Source organism: Canis aureus, chromosome 1 (assembly GCF_053574225.1).
Source record: "Canis aureus isolate CA01 chromosome 1, VMU_Caureus_v.1.0, whole genome shotgun sequence".
NCBI lineage: Eukaryota > Metazoa > Chordata > Mammalia > Carnivora > Canidae > Canis > Canis aureus.
Genome location: NC_135611.1, coordinates 123,324,049 through 123,339,620, shown reverse-complemented (window position 1 = coordinate 123,339,620; position 15,572 = coordinate 123,324,049). Strand labels below are relative to the sequence as shown.

The 15,572-nt window shown below is 41.8% G+C and overlaps 1 long non-coding RNA gene across 23 annotated transcripts in view; it reads right to left on the bottom strand.

Annotated features, from left to right (window-relative positions):
* The window catches only part of LOC144288996 (uncharacterized), a 54,474-nt gene that overhangs the window by 38,316 nt on the left and 586 nt on the right, over window positions 1–15,572 (bottom strand). For 14 of the 23 annotated variants that reach the window (XR_013357053.1, XR_013357076.1, XR_013357060.1 and 11 more), the window contains exons 2-3: window positions 5,140–5,355; window positions 2,189–2,307 (exon numbers count right to left, since the gene is read on the bottom strand). This is a non-coding gene — a long non-coding RNA (uncharacterized LOC144288996). Of the gene's footprint in view, window positions 1–849; window positions 1,278–2,188; window positions 2,308–3,215; window positions 3,294–5,139; window positions 5,356–15,572 lie in introns of those variants that run through there. The other 9 variants (XR_013357086.1, XR_013357084.1, XR_013357085.1 and 6 more) reach the window with 3 other exon arrangements.

The window sequence follows — 15,572 nt, the reverse complement described above, 5'->3', positions numbered from 1 at the left end:
GATGCTGCCAGTGCCTCCTATCCCCAAGCTCTTAATGCACATGTTTGCTTCCCATTCTCACCCACTTGTTGAAGAGTTGTTCCAGAGTTATCCATCATTGATTATAGAAGCCTATTTCATGAGCCTGTGCCTCTACTCCCTCCCAGACTGTCAGGTACCTGTCAGGGTATGATTATTGTCCTCCTGAAACTCCAGGGGGCCTACAATGGTGCTGCCTAACAGCATGTGCTCAGTGATGAAAGATGCCTCCAGAATACGCATTGTTGGGTTGTGGATGCCCAGTCCCCACTCCAGATTAACACAATAAAAATCTTGAGTGGGACTTCAGAATTCATACATATTTTTAACCTCTCCAAGATGCACTGCGCAAGATAAAAACCAATGAGTTGATATCTGCTGGTGAAATGACTGATGTGAGAGGGAAAGAAGCTACTTGAGAGAAACAAACTAGAAGAAGAAGAAGAAGAAATAGTGTTTTAGTGAAGAAACCCTCTTAGGGAAAATAGTGAGAAACCCTCTTAGGGAAAGGGAGGAAGGATGACATTTGTTGGGAATATATCTTTATAGTCATGCTTAGAGTGGAAGTTGGCCATCTCTAAAGCGATGCAGTTGAAACAATAGGAGATAGCTCTGCATGAGACAAGAAAGAGGAACATGTTTGCTCTGAAGAGGGGTAAAAGAGGAGATAACAGAAAGAGAGTTGAGGGATAGAAGAGAAGATAAACAGTAACAGCTGACAGTATGCAAAGTTACTATCACCCATAGCCCCAAATCTTAAAAAAAAAAAATATACAAAACTCATAAAATGTTTGCTGTGAATGGATTTTTAGTGAAATCCAGAGAAGAACCTGAGTTGAGTACACAGGGTGATATGGGGCAAAACAGAAAAGAAACAGCAGAAGTGAGGAATCCATGTTAACATTGCTGAGACTTTGGGGAAATAGGAGGTTTCCCCAAGTTCTGAAGTTAAAAGTACTTTGGAGAGCCCCGCAAGGATGAGGAAGGTAAATGCAAAGTTCACAAAATATAGAATTAAAGCTGTTCTAATGCCAGTGTCAGAGGTCTGGGCTCTTGAGAGGATAAATGGTAACTATGTCATGGAAGGATCTTTGTTACTCAGGATCAAACGTCCAAGAAGAGGCAGTCTGCTGATCAGAAAAGCGCAGCCTTAGGAGCTTGGACACTCCAGCTCCCGATGCACTCCATCATGATCACTTCTTCTCTTGATTAGAGCGCTTAGCACGGGTCATAATCCAAGGCTGGCAGGCTTCATCTGTCTATAGGTACCAATGAAGTGGTCACAGGCTGGAAGCCTGCCTTTTTGCAGCTTAAAGGATTTGTCTATGGAAATGTGGATGCTCAGCCTCCTCTACTAGGCTCCTCTAGTGTCCCCATCAGAAATATGCTTCAGAATCACTTAAGAAGCTTTCCTGGGTCTCTCTCCTCACGCAGATCCATCTCCTACTTCTTGGTAGGTTGCCTGCTATATTGCTCTATGGCACCTTCAAGCCACACTAATCTTAGGGAGGCTTGGGCCACCACCCAAGCCACTGACGCCATTAAGGCTGTCATCTTGTTCAAGATAGTTGTTCATTTCCTCACTATTGTATGAGTAAAGAAATGATGTCCCACCTATGTTAGGCTCACTTTAAAAGGCCCTATAACATAATAATTAAGTCCCCAATGTTATCACTCTCTCAGCTATAAATATGTTCAACTGCCTCCCCCTGAAAGTATAAAATGCTGCAATGGGGTTGGTCCGGAGAGGACCATGTAACAACTACCACACTGGACACAGAACCCCCAACTCTTTCAGAACCTCAGCCCTAGTATAGAGACTGATTCTTCCTCACACACTCTTTTCCCTTGGACAGCTTATTTTCTGAGGCCTTTGCTGTCTGATTCTTTGATTCTCAGTTTGACTTTTATCCGGCTTCTCTTACTATGCCCATATCTGGATGCCAATTCCTGATACTGAGTTTTCATTTCAACTCAGTCTTTATGAATAGAAAGGGTTGAGAGGAGGGAAACAGATCTTCTATGTCCACATTTCCCCTTGGGTTCAGTTAGGACACCATAATTTTATCCTTTGATGCTTGTCTCCTCACCCAGTAGTGAGGGAACACTAATCCTTAGGACCCAACACTACTGTTTTCTAAAGTGTTCTTGTTCCAATTCTGTCCCTTACCAATTGGGTGACGTTGAGTAAATTACTCCCTCTCTCTGAGCTTCAATCTCCTCCTCTACAATATGGTAATGCTGTTGATATGTAGAAGTGTCCATAAGGTGCTCTTGAAACTCTGAGAGCTAAATTAGAAAAAAATAAAACATAATGGATTGAGATTAGCTGCAGCCTAATTGTTGGTGCCATTAACATGCCATGAGCAAGTCAGAGGAAGGAGAAAGATGAACCCAGAAGCAGCCTGTCTGGTCCTCCCTTACATCTATCCCAGGCAGAGATGGTTGAGAATGGGCCTTCACAGTGGAGCCTGATCCTATTAAACCTTGAGGACATTCCTCTAATTCCTCAGTTCTACTTTACCAGACTCCATCCCTACCAAATAGGTTCCTCATTTATTTTATATCTTTTTGGTTCTGGGTGGATAAACTAATGCTTTGTAAGCACTTTGAAACTAGAAATCACAATACAGAGTTAAGAGTTCATTATTTTAACATGGGAGATGAATTCTCTCTTCAAGTCTTTAAGCCATGTTCATGGAGAAAAACGACTACCTGGTAAAACTGTAAGAAACATTCTCTATCAGCTTATATATATAAACCTCCCAAAAATTGAACAATAGGGATATTTTCAAGAACAGATATTGATCTCATGTTATTTTTGGATCCCAATATTTCTGATGTTATTGTTTTTAAAGATCCAAATGATTTTTACTTAGTTCTAAACATATGCTACATTCCAAGGATGCCTTAAAGCAGTGATACTTAACTTTTTGGAAACTGTAAGTTAAGGCATTGCTAGTTGTTAAAATAAATAAATGCCAAAATGTCAGTGGCTTAACACAACAGCTAATGCAGGTATTTCTGGTTGGTAAGTGATTTTCCTTGTGTGGTGATTCAGTGATTGACTTTTCTCCCATTTTGTAGTTCTACTGTCCCCTAAAGCCTCCGTGTCTTCTGCATTCAAAAGAGAAAGATATAGTGTATGGGACACCACTGTTCTTTGAAAGCCCAAGTCTACATGTGACATATCTCACTTCTCCCCTGTGGCACTGCCAGGAACCATCCACATGTGAGTATAAAGAGAACAACTCTCCTCCAGCAGCAACTTCACACTATGGAAAGAAGCACAGATTCTGATGGATAGCTTTCCAACACTACCACAGGTCATAATCCCCCCTTGAAAACAGATGAAAACTGGGGAAAAAAGGGTTCTGAGGGATCTGTTCATTAATGCATTAACATTCTATTGCTTAAACCTTCTATTTAAGGTTTTTAAACAGAGTAAGCATATACATACATACTTACATTTATTTATTTATTTATTTATTTATTTATTTATTTATTTATTTATTTGAGTTCGATTTGCCAACATGTAGCATAACACCTCTTCCTCCCTTTCCTCCCACCAAAGATAGAAAGTATATTTGAAAGATTAAAAGAGAAGGAGGGAGGGCATTAGCCAACAAGGTATTTCCACATATATTTCTGGCATCCTTAGTAGATGAAGGAGTGTTGACTGATAAAGGAAGGAGAAAACTCATCCCAAAGCAACCATGAGAGACTGTAGATAAGGAGAAAACTCCTTAAAAGAAGGACAGAATGCCTTATAAAAGGCAAAATCCACAAATAAGAGAAAGCTCTTAAAAATACAATTGTTGAAATTAAAAATACAAAAGAAAGTTTGAAGATAAGGTTGAGAGATAAGTAGATGGAAAATAGAAGCATAATATACTGCTAATTGACACTATCAACTTCTACCTATACCCCCAGCAAGAGTGAGTATGGGCAAGGCACACTCACACATCTTTGTCCTCTCTACCAGCATCCAAGCTCAGGAGTTGCTGAAGATGTACTAAAGTGTTGCAGCAGCTAATAGAAACCATAACGTTTAGAAAAGGTGGAGTAAGGGAATTTATAAACTGCATTTTAAAGATTACTTTTCCTTTGTCCAAAGAAAAGTATTTAAGAAGTATTTAAGAAGTATTTAAGAAGTTAAAACTTTGGGGGAGGGATGACCTCCTAGTTTCCACCTCACCCGCTGCCCTGAGGGCTCTAAGAATGGAAAGCCCCACTTTTCATCCACCCTGTGGCTTTCTCTTCCTTCCTAAGCAGGACATTTCCCCAAGTGTGAATTAGCCCATTTAGAACAATGCAGTAGGAAGTCTATGTTGCTAGTCTCACAACTCGATAGCATCTTGGGTGCCCCAAGTCTGATGGCCTTTGGAGTATGTGAGGTTTAAATATACTCTTTTTTCCAATTGTCCAGCAGGTACATTTTGAAGCACACACACGTAGGCATTTACACATACACACCCACATACATTCAAAAGGCGAATGCTAGCCATATATACACCCAAAGCGGACACTTAAAATCTCAGAGACAGCACAGTCTCAGTGATTACAGAGTCAAATGACTACTGGGTCCAGGCAGTTAAGGGCACCATGTTAAGGGCACCATGCGTTGTAGGGAGAATAGAAGCCAGTTGATGTGGAGTTCACGCCCTCCTTTCTCCACATGAAGATGGCCAGTATTTCCTGCCACTATCCAGCTCTTCTGTGTATTCTGGACCCAGGTTTGTCAGGTCATGTGAATTTCTGGCACAAGATAGAAATCTAGATTTTTTATTGAAATCTTCAAATGTCTAGGTTTTTAAAAATTCAAAGGAAATACTTCATGGACTAAATTTAGATGTCCATTTACCATTTCTGGCTTAAATTAAAAAAAAAAAACCCAGATCATTTCCCCACAGTTTGTAAAGCCTTCTCTCTCTCTCTCTCACAGTGGAGGAGATTTCTTTGTGATTAACGCAAAGCAGCATTATCTGCTTTCTTCAGCCTCTACCCCCTTTCATGTGGCACATAAAGAGCTTTGATTAAATTGTTGGGGGTCGGTATATGTGTGTTTTCTTGCAGATGATTATTCTTTGAAGTAAAATAGAAGATATGATCCTGACTTACATGAATCTGTGCTCTCATAATGCAGATGTGTATTCACCAGACACAATGTCGGCAGCACCAGATAGAGTATTATTCATTCTGTCCGACAGGAGCTGCCAGATTTTGAAGACATGAGGTCAGTTAGACCAGAGACCTCTGGGCTTCCTGGAGGAGGTGAGGCTGGAACTTTATGTCATCCCATGAAATGTGGGCTGGTATCCAGAACAAGTTCTTGCCCTGAAGATAAAATGGAGTGAGATGTGAGACAGTGAAGGACTCAGCAGTCACTGCAGTGAAATGTTAATTATAATGCTCCTTCATTTACCTTTGGGGCTCTAAAAGCTATGAAGTGGAAAAGAAGTTGGACAAGAGCCTCCAAAACAACTGAAGACATAAGTAAGTGGGGGCGGGCTGGGGGAGAGAAATGCAGTTTAAATGCAAGATGTTCAGCAGAGAAAGGAGATTCTGTAAGCAAATGTTAATTAAGTGCAATTTGAGAAAGAGTTTATAGCACATGTGTCACCCTGTGGTGGTTGTAATTAATCTCCAACATTACTTTCCTGATCAATGGACTTCAACCCTTTACCTGTGATGGAAGAGTGCAGCTTGAAAATGGTGGATATTGTTCAAATTAAAGTACCCCCTCATTGACACATAAAAAATGAGCTTCCCATTTTCATAACATAATTTAGATTTAATTCTCAATAAAAGAAAAGTAAAGATGTGATTCAATTCTGCTGTAGGGACCCCAGTCCCCACTCCTTCCAATCTATCTTTCTTGCTGTCAGTGGAGTTTTGTTTTTTTCACCCAATGATCTACTTGGGTATGGCCCCTTTTGAGGTTGGGATGGAGAAAACATATCAAAATCTGGAGGGGTAAGGCACATGAAATGTTATAAGCTGCTATCTCTTCCCTCTTAAATAACCTGCTTCTGACTCAGATATCGTCCCACCTTGTGATGACCAAAGCTTCCGTATCCATGGGTCAGTTTTGAAGAATGCTAAGTAGGGCAGTACACAATTATTTGAAAATAACAGGTAGATCCTAATTGTGAAGCCTGGCATAAAATGTCATGCTCTGATAGTTTCCAGAGGATAAAATGAAAGATGCTGTTAAGAGACAAACAGCACCAATGCAAAGTTTATTTGCCCCCCGCCCCCTTTTTTTTACACAAGGGGAAAGTTTCAATTTGGGCAAGCATGTCTTTAGCAGCATTTTGGTCAACATAGGCTAACTGCTATAACAAACCACCCCAAAACCTGTGTCATTATACAATACAAATCTATTGCTCAGTCAGTGAGTATGGTTAGTGGGCAGGCTTCTGCCCAGTGAATTGGTACCCGGTTTCCTTCTGCCCTGTGGCTCTGTTGTCTCCTATGGGCTCAGAGATTTTTTGCTGGGAAAAAGGGGATATGAAAGATTGTGTCGAAGGTGGTTATGTGACATATCTTGAGGAGGTGTCCCTCACTCTGTCCCACTCCACAGGTTAGAATCCAATCATCTGACCACAGCACATTGCAAGGGAGGCTGGGAAATGCAGTCAAGCTACATGCCCAGAAAAAACGCTTAATAATCCAGAGAGGTTTTTCCTAAAAGGCAGGCTATTGGACCTAAGGCACAGAGCCTTCCTAAGGAGCAGTGATTTTAGCCAGAATTTAATGACATTGGTTTGCTTCCATTCTACTTATTTTATATTATCTTCTGTTTTTCACAAGTGAAACTGGTTTTCCTTCTATGGCAATATTATAAAATCTCCATTCAAGATAAATTTAAGTTGAAATAGTAAATCTACTTAAGGAAAAGTTTAAATACAAATTAATGCCATTTAAATAAAATATCTTTAAGTATTTAAATAAGTAGGAATACAAGTAGAACATGGAAATGGCAAAATCTGTTAAAGAAACATATCAATAAACATCACACTCTTTGGTCTACCTTTGAATTACTTTTCCAGCCTTATTTTCAAGGACTGTTTCCACCCACAGTTTATCATGTTGAATCCAATAACTTTCAAACCATCCTCCCATTGAACAGTGGCTTGCCATGTTCTCAGGAATGAGTTACTAAACAAACATTCTCAGTTTTAATTTTCCTCCCATAGATTAAAAATAAACTGACAGGACACCTGGGTGGTTCATTAGCTAAGCATCTGCCTTTGGCTCAGGTCATGATCCCGGGGTCCTGGGATCGAGTCCCACATTGAGCTCCCTGCATGGAGCCTGCTTCTCTCTCTGCCTGTGTCTCTGCCTCTCTCTGTGTGTCTCTTGTGAATAAATAAATAAAATCTTAAAAAAAAACAAACCCTGGCATTTGGGTCCTGGATATAGTGTGAGACTCAATATTATTTATTATTTATTATTTATTTATTTATTTATTTATTTAAAATTAAATTTTAATATATCATAAGTTCATGGTATTCTACAAAAAATGGTGAGCTGAATTCCAAACAAGTTAGAAACATATACCACAGAGCTTGCCATAACTTCACTCACACCGTCCCCTATCCCTGGGCCCCCCAAACCCAGTTTATGTACCAGTCCTTCTTGCTGAAAGTCACTCATGTGTCTACCTCACTCCCCACCCCTGCTGCTGCCACTCCACACCAGGACAGAGGCCTGTCGCCCTCACTTTTCTGCAGACCGCAGCTCTTTCTAGACCTATTCTTTATGTCTGCAGCCTGTGAAGCCTTCCTAAAATCCAAATCTCACTGTTATTTCCTGCTTAAACTCTTAAATGTTGCTCCATTTGTCCATGGGATAAACAAAGGCTCCTGATCTTGACTCCTATGATCCATGGTGCTTTGCTCCAGGGGCCTTATCCACCTTCTTGTCTGTCAATTTTTCCCACTCACCAAGAGCCCCAGCTTCCCCTCTCGGTGAATCACCACCCAAGATTTTTCTCCACCTAAGACATCATTCTTTCTCCTGCTCCTGCTGCCAAAGAACCCACTTTCAGCTCACTAGGGTGGGTAAGAGCCCCTCGTATGAGCTCCTATTGTACCCCGTGCATATCATTTTCATGTCAGACACTGTAATGCAGGCTTGTTTTGAGTTCTCACAAGACACTGATTAAGTATTATTTGTCTTTATATCCCCAGTACTAAACTGAATGGCTAATAATACATACTCAACTATATGCAACGAGCTCATTTTGTCTCTTCAGAAACTCGCCTAACTTCTGCACCTGACAACTCTTGTTTTGGAGAATTGCACTTTTCCCCCTCTAACCTAGGGGGTCTTCAGAGGTTCCCATACATGGTACCTTGCTGCCCCCACCTCCAGCCATTCCAAGCCAAGCCAATCATTGGTCTCACATTGGGGATATTTCAAATTGGAATTCAAGAAAAAGGACTGATAGTCTATGGTAGCAAAGCTGAGAAGCGTGAGGATGCCAAGAGCAGAGCAAGGTGGATGAAAAGAAAGACCACACACAGAGTAGCCAGCTGAGAGGTGCCAAGAGCATACAGTCAACGCTGGTGTCCAGTTATCCCAAGGTCTGATACACACCTGCCTTTTCCTTGGTATTCTCATAAATTTCCCTTTTCTCAAACTACTTGGCATTGGTTTCTATCCTAGAAATTAATTATAAGCCTTAGTTTTATTTTTTAAGATTTTATTTATTCATTTGACAGAGAGAGCATGCAAAAGCAGGAGCAGGGGCAGAGGGAGAGGGAGAAGCAGGCTTCCCACTGAGCTAGGAGCCTGATGTGGGGCTCCATCTCAAAACCAGGGGTTCACAATTCAAGCTGAAGGTAGAGACTTAACTAACTGAGCCACTCAGGTGCCCCAAAAGTCTTAATTTTAAAAGTATTTCTTAGACTCTAAGCTCTTCAGGGCAAGATGAACCATAACACATCTGTGTCTTCAGTGCTCAGCATAGTGCCTGGCAAGCAAATATGGGAACTTGTAGAACTGGAGCGAGGCCTGAGTCGGCCTCAGCTGTTCACCTGAAGCTGTGTTTGTCTCTAGTCATGTCCTGGCATGAGACATTTTCTATATCCTTCTGTGTCTGTTATGTGCAGACAAATCACATTATAACATAGATGAAGGTTAGGGACAAATAGGCTGGCAGCTCACCTTCATTTTATGCACAGATATAAAATGTCTATGAGAAGAAATGGTTTGATCAGCACTTTAACCAGATGAAGTGAAAAAGCAGTTCATTGCTTTAGTATAAAAATATGCTAGGTTCAACTGTTGACTATTTTAAACTTTCCCATGAGCCTACCTCCCCAATGAGACATTGTTTCTTGAGACATAAACTGTCTTTATTTTAGCGGCTGCCTCACAGAATCCAACTCAAGCCTGAGCATAGAGTTGGTGATTATAAATAGAACCAGACAGAATATGTGAGTGAAGAAATGCCTGCGTTGATCTTGGTAACTTTATCCCCAAACCTGATTCCATGGCCTAGAGTTATGTGAGATGCTGCTGCTCTTGTTTCCAGATATTTCTGCCTCTGGACCCAAGTGTCCTGTCTCTGATTTGCCCCAGATCTATTTCTTTCAAGATCCAGGCTTTCCTCTGGTTTTCACAAGAAACACCATCACTCCCAATATTTCATGTTTCCAATAGACTTTACTGAGATTTATGGGGAAAGTTCACAACATGCATATACCCCTTTCACCTTCTCACTGCCTTTTTTTCCTTTTCTCTTTTTCTGTCCTTGCTCCATCTCAAGAATAACAAATTCTTCCCCTTGAGTCATACAAAACCCTTCTTCCCATACCTACGCACTTCAGGGTCCCATCTCCTCTCTATCAAAATATACCTCCTGGACACATCCAGTGGCCTCCTTAGGAAGAATAGAAGTGAATGACACTTTCTTCATTAAATGATATAGTTATTCAAAAATTTCAATAAGAGTTGAGAGGTTTCCAGTAAAATCTCTCAGGCTTTTCACAACCTGAACAAAATTACTAATGAAGGAAAGAACAACAAAACTCAAAGCAGTAACTAAAAATATGTTTGACATTAATTGCAATTAAAGCAAAACTCTGAGAGATGAAAAATTACCTAACACAAATTGGTCTGGGTGGAAATGAATGTTTCAAACACATAGCAGCTCTCAAGTACGCTGCTTCAGAATATTCTCAATCAGGGTGGAATTTAGCCCCCAAAGAGATATCGTGATAGATGCTTCCAGTCAGTACATGGAGCCTGTTAAATAACTGCAGACACAAGAACAGGGCGGCTCAAATTGCAGCTGCCATCCGCCTGAAGATAATCAAAACAGGCCTGCATGGATGAGAATGGCCTAAATTCAGCGATGGCAAAGGCAGTCATACTGATTTTTACTCAGAATAAGTAAATCGGATTTTTCCCAGGGTGCAGCCAAGAAAGTACACATGGCCAGCCTAAAAACGATGTGCTATTATCTGTCTAGCACCCATGAGTATTCACTTACTTTTGGCATTAAAAACTAGTGTTGGAAAATAATTATCCAGTGTCTCTTGGTTCTGACTCTACTTCTTTTTTTCCAAAGAAAAGACTGTAGCATTGAATTTCAAATCTCCACTTATTTCTCTCAAAGGGTTACTTGACTTATGGGCACCTGCTGGAAAACACAGGTAAATAGAAGCTGAGACTTCTAACTGGACATGGCAAGAGCTGTGTGGAATTGAGGGCCGATTTGCAAGCTATCCACAGAGCAACAGATAAATTACTGTCCTCACCTGGAGAATGAGCACTTAGCCTTGATAAGAACTGTCATATTCACAGAATGGAGCTAATTAAACTTTTCCACAATCTTCTTCAGCATGGGAATTTTTTGCAGGTACAACATGCAACACAGAGAAAGCACACTCTTTCCTTTCCCTAGGGGTCAATGACGCAATGCCAACCCACACAAAGAATCATTCAAGTCTTTCAACAGGAACCATTATCTACTAAGTCCCAAAGATGGCAGTGGGCTATATGAGATCATAGAAGGCAAATACGTGTGTGTGTGTATATACATTCGTGTATGTATGAATGCCTGTATTTGTGTATGTATGTACGACATACCCATACAGAAGTATTGTGTGCTAAGTACTTTCATGGATTCTGTATAAACTCCATCCACAAAAAAAATAAAAATAAAAATAAAAATAAACTCCATCCACAGAGCCTATAGTTTATCAAGCATACATACAGAACTATGAGTTCAAGCAGTGCATAACATCTACCTAAAGAAATTTCCAAAAGTAGGGCTCTAGGGGTTCAGATAATAGAAAGAAACATCTGGCTGGGTAAATAAGGGAATGCTTTACTCAGGAAATGGCATCAAAACATGTTATATATGTCTTGCCTGTCTTAATGTGTATTTGTTGAAATAATTCCAATAGAGCCTGAAATAGGTTGTAGACCCTGGTTGTGTCTGATAAATTGGTTAGCTGGTGGTTCCTCCTGGTATCTACTTGCATGAATTGATATAATAAAGTGAAGAGGGCCTGGATCAAGACATTTAACATTCAGATCCCTAGAGATAGTGTGGGAATAGGCAGGGAGAGGAAGAGAACAATACTGCCTGTAGGGACAACATCCATATGGAGAGGCTCTGCAGGGAATTGCAAAGAATTGTTTTCATGATGGATTTTGTAAGGTTTGAGGCATAAGCAGCCATGCTTTGGGACTAGGAGACTACTTCTCCACCTTCAGTGGAAATTGGTCCCTCAAAGGAATAGGTAGGTGCAGGACAAAGAAGTAGTGTTTTCACAGAGGCCACCAGCAGCAAGAACAGCAAACATTGGTGAGAAGGTGGGGACCGAACTCAAATGGACAGGTCCTGGAATGTGGCTGGTCACCAAGGTCTCTGTTGCTATGCATGGCATGGTTGCAGGTAGAGCTGATGAGAGACTATATCTATGGCTTAGCTTTTGTTAGGATCTGCCAACTTCTGCACAAGTGGCCGTCCTGATGAGTCAGATAGTAGGCCCTACCCTTGCAGATCCACAAAAAGGTGTATAAACTGGCATGCAGACCCATTTCTCTGCCTCTTCTCAGTAAATCAGACACTTAGGGCAGGGGAGAGGCTTCTCAAGCTCAGACCTACTTTCTCTAAAAACATTTAAATCTACAGTAGCATTTAGAAAGATAGGAACCAAGGCAAGCACCATAAAGCCATCATGTTCATAACTAGATTATGTGAAGTCAACAAAAACCAAACTTAGTTAGAAATGTATTTCCAAAAAAAAAAAAAAAGAAAGAAAAAGAAACAGATTTCCACATTTATTTGGTTTTCAATCTTGAATTTTCAAAAATTTTTATTTAAAAATAATATGATACTAGTACTAAATTTCTTTACATGGTCACTACATTTGTCCATCCTAGTCTAGTTTAGGGCTATTTTATCATCAGCTCTAATACCTGAACCAATCACTAACCGGCCAGAGGAAGATCAGCCAGGCCATAGATGACCTGCTCGGGCCAGGCAGGCAAGTCAGAGCAGGTGCTCCTGAAGGTTCCTTCTGCTCATCAGTTGAGGACACAGGACAGGCAGGAGCCCCTGCATCACCATTACCCTTATTCAGAGTGATAGTGGTTTCCACATGGATGACCTCCAGGGAGCTTTAGCCACTGGCTTTGGAACTCTGTGGAACTGACTTTGCTTAGTAGTTTTTCAGTTTTTTCCTCCACTGGTACCACCATTTCTGGAAATGTCAGGTACTTACCATCAGAAACCTGAATTTGCTTTTAAAAATGTGCCTGATTTCCAGATGCTAGAAATGAGGCTGAGAATTAGGCCTAATGGACTAATTAGACCCCAGCTCCCCAGGATGTCACCACTTTCACATCCTAGGAAGTAATGCTGATAAGATCATGGGGACGGGTGGGGGGATGCCCTCCTACACTAACAGCTTCCTCAAAGAAAGCAGGATCTTCTGGCTCGACCACATTCCTATATTATTCCTAAGGAAAGAAGAAAATAACAGAAGCATCTTTTGCTCCTGTTTTCATCCAAACTTCTTGTTGTGATTTAGTTCTAATTTCAAGGCATTATGGTCTGAGAATATGCAGGGGACGATCCCAATCTTTTGGTATCAGTTCAGACCCGATTTGTGACCCAATATGTGGTCTATTCTGGAGAAAGTTCCATGTGCACTTGAGAAGAATGTGTATTCAGTTGAGTTTGGATGTAAAGTTCTGTAGATATCTGTGAAATCCATCTGGTCCAGTGTATCATTTAAAGCTCTCGTTTCTTTGGAGATGTGCTTAGAAGACCTATCGAGTATAGAAAGAGCTAGATTGAAGTCACCAAGTATAAGTGTATTATTATCTAGGTATTTCTTCACTTTGGTTAATAATTGATTGATATATTTGGCAGCTCCCACATTCGGGGCATATATATTGAGGATTGTTAAGTCCTCTTGTTGAATAGATCCTTTAAGTATGATATAGTGTCCCTCTTCCCTCTTCATCTCTCACTACAGTCTTCAGGGTAAATTTTAGTTTATCTGATATAAGGATGGCTACCCCTGCTTTCTTTTGAGGACGATTCGAATGGTAAATGGTTCTCCAACCTTTTATTTTCAGGCTGTAGGTGTCCTTCTGTCTAAAATGAGTCTCTTGTAGACAGCAAAAAGATGGGTCCTGCTTTTTTATCCAGTCTGAAACCCTGCGCCTTTTGATGGGGTCATTAAGCCCGTTCACGTTCAGAGTTACTATTGAGAGATATGAGTTTAGTGTCATCATATCTATTCAGTCCTTGTTTTTGTGGATTGTTCCACTGAACTTCTTCTTAAAGGGGAATTTTCAGAGTCCCCTTAAAATTTCTTGCAGAGCTGGTTTGGAGGTCACATATTCTTTCACTTGCTGCCTGTCTTGGAAGCTCTTTATCTCTCCTTCCATTTTGAATGAGAGCCTTGCTGGATAAAGTATTCTTGGTTGCATGTTCTTCTCATTTAGGACCCTGAATATATCCTGCCAGCCCTTTCTGGCCTGCCAGGTCTCTGTCGAGAGGTCTGCTGTTACCCTAATACTCCTCCCCATAAAAGTCAGGGATTTTGTCTCTTGCTGCTTTAAGGATCTTCTCTTTATCTTTGGAATTTGCAAGCTTCACTATTAAATGTCGAGGTGTTGAACGGTTTTTATTGATTTTATGGGGGGATCTCTCTATTTCCTGGATCTGAATGCCTGTTTCCCTTCCCAGATTAGGAAAGTTTTCAGCTAGAATTTGTTCAAATACATATTCTGGCCCTCTGTCCCTTTCGGCGCCCTCGGGAACACCAATTAAACGTAAGTTTTTCTTCCTCAGGCTGTCGTTTATTTCCCTTAATCTATCTTCATGGTCTTTTAATTGTCTCTTTTTTCCTCAGTTTCCCTCTTTGCTATCAACTTGTCTTCTAGGTCACTCACTCGTTCTTCCACCTCGTTAACCCTCGTCGTTAGGACTTCTAGTTTGGATTGCATCTCATTCAATTGATTTTTAATTTCTGCCTGATTAGCTCTAAATTCTGCAGTCATGAAGTCTCTTGAGTCCTTTATGCTTTTTTCTAGAGCGACCAGTAGCTGTATAATAGTGCTTCTGAATTGGCTTTCTGACATTGAATTGTAATCCAGATTTTGTCACTCTGTGGGAGAGAGGACTGTTTCTGATTCTTTCTTTTGAGGTGAGGTTTTCCTTCTAGTCATTTTGCTCAGTGCAGAGTGGCCAAAAGCAAGTTGTATTGGGAAAAGGAGAAAAAGAGAGGAGAGAAAGAAGGAAAGAAAAGACAAAGAGAAAAAAAAAGGAAGAAAAAAACGAAAAAAAAGAAAAAGAAAAAGAAAGGGGAAAAAAAAGGGGGTGGGGGAAGGAAACAAATCAAAAAGCAAAACAAAACAAAACAAAACAAAAAGAACCACGGGGGAGTATCTTCTGACTCTGTATACTTTAAGTCCCTTGACTTCCCCTAGAACTGGTCCGTCTAGCTGGTCTTCTGGGGGAGGGGCCTGTTGTGCTGATTTTCAGGTGTCAGCACTTGGGGGAGCTGCTCTGCCCCTGCCTGGTGCAGGGCTCAGTGGGGGCTGTTTACCCCGTGAGGCCCCAGGAGGAACAACCGCAGTGGCGGCGGCAGCCCTGGAGCCCTGGAGTCAGCTCTGGCAGTAGCTCCGGAGCTCTCCGTCTGCAGGGCCTGGAGGCTCCGGGGCGGGGCCGCTGATCTGCTCAGCTCGGAGCAGGAGCGTCCTTGCTGTCCTGAGCCCTCCCGGCCTCTGCCTGTCCCGGGGGGAGGCCGGATCCTGGGCTGTGTCCCGGCGCCCTGTGCCCGGGGCCCGCGCTGTCGAATTCGCGCTCCCGCCCCGCAGCCCCCTCCGTGGAGCCGCCAACCGAGCCCCCCGAGCTGCTCCGGGGCCGTGCAGCCCCCTCCGCACGGAGCCTCTTCCTCTGCCCGAGCCCCTCCGAGCTGCTCCCGGGGCCTGCAGCCCCCTTTGAGGAGCCGCCCCCGAGCCCCTCCGAGCTGCTCCCGCCCCGCAGCCCCCCCCGAACCCCCCTGAGC